This window comes from Lutra lutra, chromosome 3 (genome assembly GCF_902655055.1).
Source record: "Lutra lutra chromosome 3, mLutLut1.2, whole genome shotgun sequence".
Taxonomy (NCBI): domain Eukaryota; kingdom Metazoa; phylum Chordata; class Mammalia; order Carnivora; family Mustelidae; genus Lutra; species Lutra lutra.
In genome coordinates this window covers 34,183,552-34,191,703 of record NC_062280.1, presented here as the reverse complement: position 1 = coordinate 34,191,703, position 8,152 = coordinate 34,183,552, and the positions used below count along the sequence as shown (strand labels likewise).

The window sequence follows — 8,152 nt, the reverse complement described above, 5'->3', positions numbered from 1 at the left end:
TTCTAAATTGCTTGCTCTCAGATATTACCACTGCCAGTCCTGCTGGCTCCTGGTGGTGTGACCCAGCCCCTCAATCCTGAAGATTCTCTGGCTCTGATAACATACCCTGCTCAGCCCAGGAGGACAGCAAGCACTCACTATTCCCAGGCACAGGTGAGGAAGAGACAAGCAACCCACACCCTTAACACCCTCAGTCACCATTGCTGGCTTCATGTCCTCTGATCTTTACTGACACTGTCTGAGCAACTGTTGGGCACTTGTTTACTGCCCTGGTGGCAGGAATCATTTTTATATCATTATTACCACTTTGAAGCTTCTACCCCACCTAGCACAGTCTTACATGTAGCAGATGTCCATTAAATAGTTGTTGGTTGACAAGTTCACAGTATGCGATCTAAAGATATTTTATAGTTTATGAGTCCTTCAGGTGATTTGCTGACCGATGATATTTGGAATAAAACATGTATATTTTTGCTGCTAATATAAACAAAAACCCTTTGGCTACTTGTAAATGGCACATCACTTTTTTCAGAACATTTAATCTTGAATGAGTCATAGGAGGATTTTTGATGACACGAAAACATATGTGAACACATGTGAGAGTAAACGTTACTATGAGAGAATATTAGAGAAATAGTTGAAAATCAACAGGAGTAGACCTCAAGGTCACTGGCCTCACTTTTGAGGTCAGATACTCCAACAGTGTTTACCACCCTTCTTTCCCAGGCCCATCACATTGCAATGTGCTGTACATCTCCCTGCCTTCCTCCCAAAGCCATCAAAATATTGGCCGTTTGGTCATTCTGCTATCCCTAGAGTCTTCAGATATTTGCTCAACATGTGAGGAATGAATGAGTAAATTAGTGGTTGAAATAGTGGCAGGGATGCACAGAAATGACTTGCTATGATGTAAGAGCCTCATTCAAAACCACAGAGGAGGTGTGTGATAGTGAACATAGACTGAATAGATCTAGCTTTTCACATGTCAGATTTAAGGAGAGTCCTTTCTCTGAGGCACAATTTCCTCATCTGTTAAATAAATACTGAAGGGGAGGAAAAAGTTGTTTTGAGGAATAAAAAAGATACACGAAGAACCTAGAGCACTGCCTGGATCAAAGGTGATTTCCTACATATGGTAGTTGCTATTATTCGTGGACAATGCAGGTGTTTTTAAGCCCAAGACCATTGTTAGAAACATATGAAAGATTTATTTGGAACCCACACACATTCGAAAAAAGGAAATTGAGACGTCTTCTCTGCACAATGTTTATAAATATTCAAGATTTCAGGTGGAAAGGGTTACTGTCCTTAAAGATCTTCAAGCCCAATGTGCGTGATTTCCTTGTAAATGCTGTTAAGAATGTCCTAACAGAAGAGGCACCTAGGTGGCCCAGTCAGTTAAGTGTCTGACTCTTATTTTGACTTAGGTCATGCTCTCAGAACTTGAGATCAAGCCCCACGTGGGGCTCTGCACTGGACTTGGAACCTGCTTAAGATTCTCTCCCTCTCCTTCTGCACCTCATGCCTCCCCTCTCTAAAAACAAGCAAACAACCGAATGTCCTAATAGGAAAGTGTGTGTCAGGTCCTCTATGGGCTAGGATTTTCTGACTTCAAGAAAACTCCAAAAGAGGAAGAACCTCAAATATGTATATTCTCCTTTTAAATTTTCAAACAGTTTTTGTATCCACATTACCATTTTTTTCATCAGCTCATCAACATTAGTCATAAAAACTCATGATTTGCAGATCTGATTTAAAAAACAAGATTTTTTTAGCCACAAGTACTCCCCTTCCAGAAAAATGGTTAAAAGAGAAGCTCTTCTATCAAAACAGAATATTAGGCTGTACCCCAGAAATACATTCAGAGGGGTAGGTCCCCCAGTAAGGAAGAAAACCATCTTCCCCTCTACTCATCTGTATCAAAAGGCCCTACCATTGGAATGGGGCCAGAAAATCCTGAGTCAATACTAGGAAAATTCCCAGACTGCTCAACCTGGTAACTACAGGTCTAGAAATATATCCCAAGGAAGCAATCAAAGCAATATAAAATATATTTGAAGACACCTATTGTGATGTTATTTTAAAGAGCAAAAAATAGTTTTTATGTCCAAAAATTGGGGATTGCTTTAGCAAATTGAGGGACATCATAGATTTTATGGTTTGGGGAGAATATTTCATAACTTGGGAATATACATGTGATATATTAAATTTTACAAAATAGAGCATATCACCCCATCTTGTTATTTAAAAAAATACACACAAAGAATATCACAAAAGATAAAATACATAGCAACCCTAAAGTGCTCATCTCTGAGCAATAAAGTTATTAGTAAATAATTTTCTTCTCCACACTTTTATTTTCCAAGTTTTCTATAGTGAAATTTTATGATCTGTGGAAATATTATTGATCACACAGAAAAACAGCTCACATCTTATGTCATGCTGACAGGGTGACATGATAGCATCACCCATGCATGAATAACAGCATAGTTGAAACATTCCAGAATCTTGCATTTCTGGCATGGTTGTTTCTTTCCAGACTATGTCATCATCCTTCTCTCAGTACAAAAAAATTATATATATTTTACTATACATACATATATGTATATATATACACATATATATGCATATATAATAAAAATAATACATAATTAAAATAAAAATATCAACTGTGAATACACAGCCAAACAACATATATTGAAAATTACTTCAGGGTGTACAATATGAAATTAATGGTCAAATCACATTTCTGTGTTCCAAAGATCAAGAACAACTTTTTCGATACTCATGCCAGTCTCCTTCCCTCTGAGCCCATGAAAAAAGAATGCAATTCCATGTTCACGAAGTCAATAAACTAGGCTTTCTCCCAAGTGTTACTTTAGTTACCTGTTTCCAACAACCCATCAAAAATGCAGAACACACCTTCAAACACAGAGTGAGTTGGCAATTTTCTAGTTAAAGATGTATCTTCAGTATCATACTATCAATCAGTTGGACCCTGGACTTAGAATGATAGATTTCTACATTACCTAAGAAACTAATGCTTTTATTTATGGTTATTGCTCAAGTACACATGATGCTAATGACACAGAATTGTTCTTACTATATAGGTTTTTTAAAAGATTTATTTATTTATTTATTATTTGAGAGAAAGGAGAGACCACATGTGCAACAGTGTGGGGGGATGGGCAGAGGGAAAGAATCCCAAACAGACTCCCCACTGAGTGCAGAATCCCATGCAAGGCTGGATCCCATGACCCTGAGATCATGACCCAAGCTGAAATCAAGAGTCAGAGGCTAAACCAATTGTGCCATTCATTGGGTCAGCTATACTGACTTTTTTTAACGTGAGTTTCATATATTGCTATTGTCATATCCTCTCCTCAGCTCAATTCATATTTGTTAAATAGAAGGCAGTGAAATCAATGGAATTCCAGATCATGGCAATCCCTCCACCTAGCTAAACCTCAAATTTCTCAACTGTAAAAGAGGACATTGAACACATAGACTTAGTGTCTCGCCACTACTATCATTCTATATGCCCATTGTCACAACCTTATCTATTTTAACAGGGAAACACAGGCATTTGCAAATATGAAGCCATGTGCCCAAGACCTAAAGGAGATTGAGAGGGGCTCCCATGAAATTTGGCTACAAACCCAAAGAAATCCCATCAGTAGGTCAACACAAACTCAATGTGTCCTCTTATTTCTATGTTAGTTTGATGTGTCTTATCAGGGATATCAGTTGTCTCACCAGGCTAAAATCACAGTATTGGCAGGGTTGTATTCCTTTCTGGAGCCCTAGGCGAAAATATATTTTCTTGCCCATTCCTGCTTCTAGACACCACGTACATTCCTTAGTTCGTGGCCACCATCCTCCAGCTTCAAAACCAGTAATGGGTGTCAGGTGGAGTCCTTCACCCATTCATTGCATTGCTCTGACCTCCAGTTCTGCCTCCCTCTTCCACTGTTAAGAATTCTTGTGATTTCATTGTGCCCACCCAGATAATCCAGAGTAATCTCAAAGTTTATGAAGAAGTTCATCAAGATTAGAACAGAAGCCAACAGAATCCAAACTACTGAAAGTTAATTTGTAGTTGACTAGTTAGTCTATTAAATAATCAGTCCAGTTTAGCAGTAAATCGACTATCCAAGCTTATGCTTTGATTTAGCTGAAGGACATATGCAAAACCTACATGAAATATAACAGAGTATGCAAACTGTTATGCAGCCTAAGAATCAATTCATCCGTTTATCTCACGCCCCTTAAACTAACTCACCCAAGAGACTGTTAACTGTTATTTGATGATATGGACCACTTATTTTGCAGTTAACATTGACTTTTAACTGGATAAACAAGCCAAGAGATAAATCATTATTCCAATCTTGAAAGTTTTTATTTTGAGCTTCCTAGTTAAATGTGCAATTGACCAAAAAGTTCTTGAAACTGGAAATTTTATTTTTAATGCACAAACCGTAGCGGTGGAAAAATAATGAAAACAGATGCCAAAGAATGGTGTCAGCCTTATTTTTTAAAGGTATTTTAACTATTGCTTTGTTCTCTTTAAAAAAGTATTCACAACAGATACTTGCTATTTAAATTAAAGTATTTGTCTAAATACTCTACCATATGGTCTCAGTTACATCTGCACTATTTTGCCAACAGGTACTATCACATTCACTTGAGGAAAAGGGACTCAGTGGATTAAGTAAGAAAATAACAGAAAATGAAAAGCCATACCTCTGGCCCTGTGCCACCCTAATTCTGCTTACCTGTGCACCTGCTGCTCTGCTAGAGATTTGGGCCATCTTGATTCTTGGTTAGTATGCCCCCTAAGCCTGGATATTGTGCCAAATATATTTCACCAGAAGCTATTTTGTGTCTCCACTGATTATAAATAATACCCTACCTGAAGTTTTCCAGGTAATGAGGATAGTTATGTATTCATTTGCCAAGTGATCTCTCACCATGTGTGAGATTGAAAAATACCTTTTGGGCTCAGAAATTCCAGGGCAAAGGGACTTTCATAGGCATGGAATTTAGCCGCTAAAGGCAAAAATCCAGGCACCCATATTGGTAGGCATTTGCTCAGATAAGACAAGTCACTCTCCCAAAGTCATATTGCCACTTAGTGAAAGAGAAAAACTTTGAACCCAGGCGGCCTGATATCCCCGGATTTAACCACTACTCATACCATTCATGCACTGTTCTGTGGCCTCCCAAGCCATAGAAATCATGGATGTGTGCACATATACCTTCAATCAAGTCTATGTTTATTCTCATTGCATTGGGCTGGTCAGGGAGGAAGAACAGTGTTCCCTAGGTTTGATGATATTCTGAAGTGCCATAGGGAGTCCAGTTGCAGACTGATTCCAGCTCAAAGGATCTCAAATTGTTGCATATGTCGTCAGAATTTCCAAGCCACACTCAGGTAAACCAGCCAGTGAGGCAGCTCCAGAGGCATCTCAGATTTGTTAGGATGATCTAGGAAATAGAAGCAAGATGCCACTTTAAAAAACACTTGATTTCCCCAGTGTGAAACAAACTCAGGAAAATGTCCTAGATGCTGAGCCCATAAGGATAGCCAACATCTTTTTGTACTGGACAGACTTTAAGAAGGGTGGAATAAGAGAATCAGGATGGGTCATCTTCAGCTTCTCTCGATTTCCAAGCTGAGGGGCCATAGAGACATAATTAAAGTTACCAGGAATACTCAAACATGCTCATAGAAACATGGCTTTCAAATTCTCAAAGATGTAGTATAGCTTTATATCAACTGCAATTTGCCTCTATGAGACCCTGCCATTCAAGGACACATGGTTGCTACCCAGCCCTTCCAGAAAGTCTGTTCATTTTCTCTTCAATCAATCTTAATTTAGCACCCACTAACTAGTCAGTCCATGCTGGGATTACAGCTATGAACTGTACAGGCTTGTTCCTGAAGGGTTAGCACTCACATTATAGTTGGGGAAGTTGACAAAGAGATTTACCAACGAAGCAAGCAATGAAAAAATACATGGAATAAATACTTATTTTAATAAATGCTAAGAAGAAAACCCATTGAGTGCTGATTAGAGAATAATTAGGTACAACTTTAAGGAACTAAGGTTGAAGGATGAGGTAGAGCCAGCCTTTGAAGAAATGGGAAAAGAGCTATCCAGGGAGAAGGAAGAATAATTCTATTCCCAGTGCATGTGAGTGCAGTCACCCCCACTCCCAAATTTAAGGAACCATTTTCCACTACCAGTGTCCCATAGTCTTCCGGGAAAGAAGAATGACTATTATGCAAAATATCCCTTGAATATGATCTTTCTGAGATCTCGAACCACAACCTTCATATATACATCTTGACCCCGTAAGGAAGATAGTCCAGAAGACCTGAACGTCTTCAAAACCGAGGCTCTGGCCCCAGCTCTGCCCTTCTCAGGGTATGCCCTAGCCAGCTGTGCCTCTAATCATTTAACTAGTCTGGGCTTCTGTAAACTGCAGGCCTCAGATCATAAAGTCCCTTTCATCACTCATGCAGCTTGTAATTAGCTGGCAATTGCAAGCTTGTACCATCCCTTAATCTTTTTTATTGTATTACATAAAACAGACTATATTATATAGTTTTATTCCATATTATTGACTTTTAGGAGCTTGCTCTTGTGGTTTTGCAAATGGATATAATAGGGGACCACTCCAAATGGTCCCTTACCCCAACCATCCTAAGAAAATCATTTTTCTGTAAAAGTTCTACCTTACATTTGCCCATTATAATTTATCCTTAACAGTGAGCTGACCTCCCACTTTCCACATTTTAAATTCCATCTGGCATTTTTTGTCCTTAGTTCTATTCATGCAGGCTCAAAAATGTCTCCTTTAGAATTTCCTTTTTACATATCTTTCCTTTTTCTCCAGGTAGACAGCACCACCTGTTACTGGTGGACTCTAGGAAACTTTATTCCAAACCTGCACACTCCATGGGCATGGGGGTTTCTCTGCAAAATTTATAAACAATTTCCACCAAGATGTTCTAATTCCCATTGAATGACTCAAGCATTCCAAAACAAGGCAGACTTTTGTCCAAAAAAAAAATCCTATAATTCCATTTATAGTAAGTTCAAAACAGGCAAAATTTAACTGTAGTGTTAGTGGTCAAGGGAGCAATTACCTCTGGGGAAGTAGATGGGGTAGTGATTAGGAGGGGGCATAAGTTGGGCTTCTGGGTACCAGTAACGTGCCACTGCTTGACCTGAGGGGTGTTTACTGGCATGCCTGCTTTGATAACTCACCCAGCTGCATATGTGTGATGTTTACACTTTCTTGTCTGTGTGTTATATTTTAATTTAAGATTCATTAATAAAGAAGTCAAAACCACTCCCCAAACTTTTCTTAGCATCATATCCTAGGGTAGGTGATTCAGTGGTGAAGTGTGTAACTTGTGGAGTTCTGAGTTTCCTTACTTTAGTGCTGTGTGCCTTTCCTTGTCTGAAAAATGCTAATGATAACTGGACCTGCCTTGTTGCAACAAGTACAAGAAGAGCTACAATCTGTAGAGCCCTTCCTTAAACAATGCCAGGGCCATTGAGGGCAGTATTGTATTGTATTGTATTGTATTGTATTGTATTGTATTGTATTGTATTGTATTGTATTGTATTGTATTTATTTAGAAAAGCACTTTTTAGCATTTAATGAACCTCCCTCAAACTACCAGGACACAGTCCACAGCCCCAAGACACAAACACATACCCTTAATATTTTCCTCAGCTCTTCTACTGAATGACAATGCCACTCACAATGACAGGCTGCTCTGGGAGCATTCCTTTGCCCAAAATTTTGTAGTAGACCCATGATACCACATCGATGATAGGAGCAGCTCCTGTCTTGTTTTGGGCAGCACTCTGCCATGACTGACCAATGTCCACGGTCCACAGTTTATCGAGGTTAATTGTCAGACAGAAGCTCTGGTTCCTCTAAATGGTTATGCATGATACCAACTTTCCCAAGGTAAACTGTGGGTGATATTTGTCAAAGTGGATCCTGTGGTGATGCCTGCCACCAGCATTACCCGGGCCTCCTGGGGGACTTCCAGTGCTTGCCCATAGGGGCTATGGACATGGCTCACGTGGCCCTGAAGTTTCTGGGTCTTCCTCAGTGTGGATGACAT

General features: G+C 39.3%; 1 pseudogene; it reads right to left on the bottom strand.

The window, feature by feature from the left end:
* Nucleotides 1–7,687: 7,687 nt before the first annotated feature.
* Nucleotides 7,688–8,152, bottom strand: LOC125095520 (60S ribosomal protein L27a-like; annotated as a pseudogene).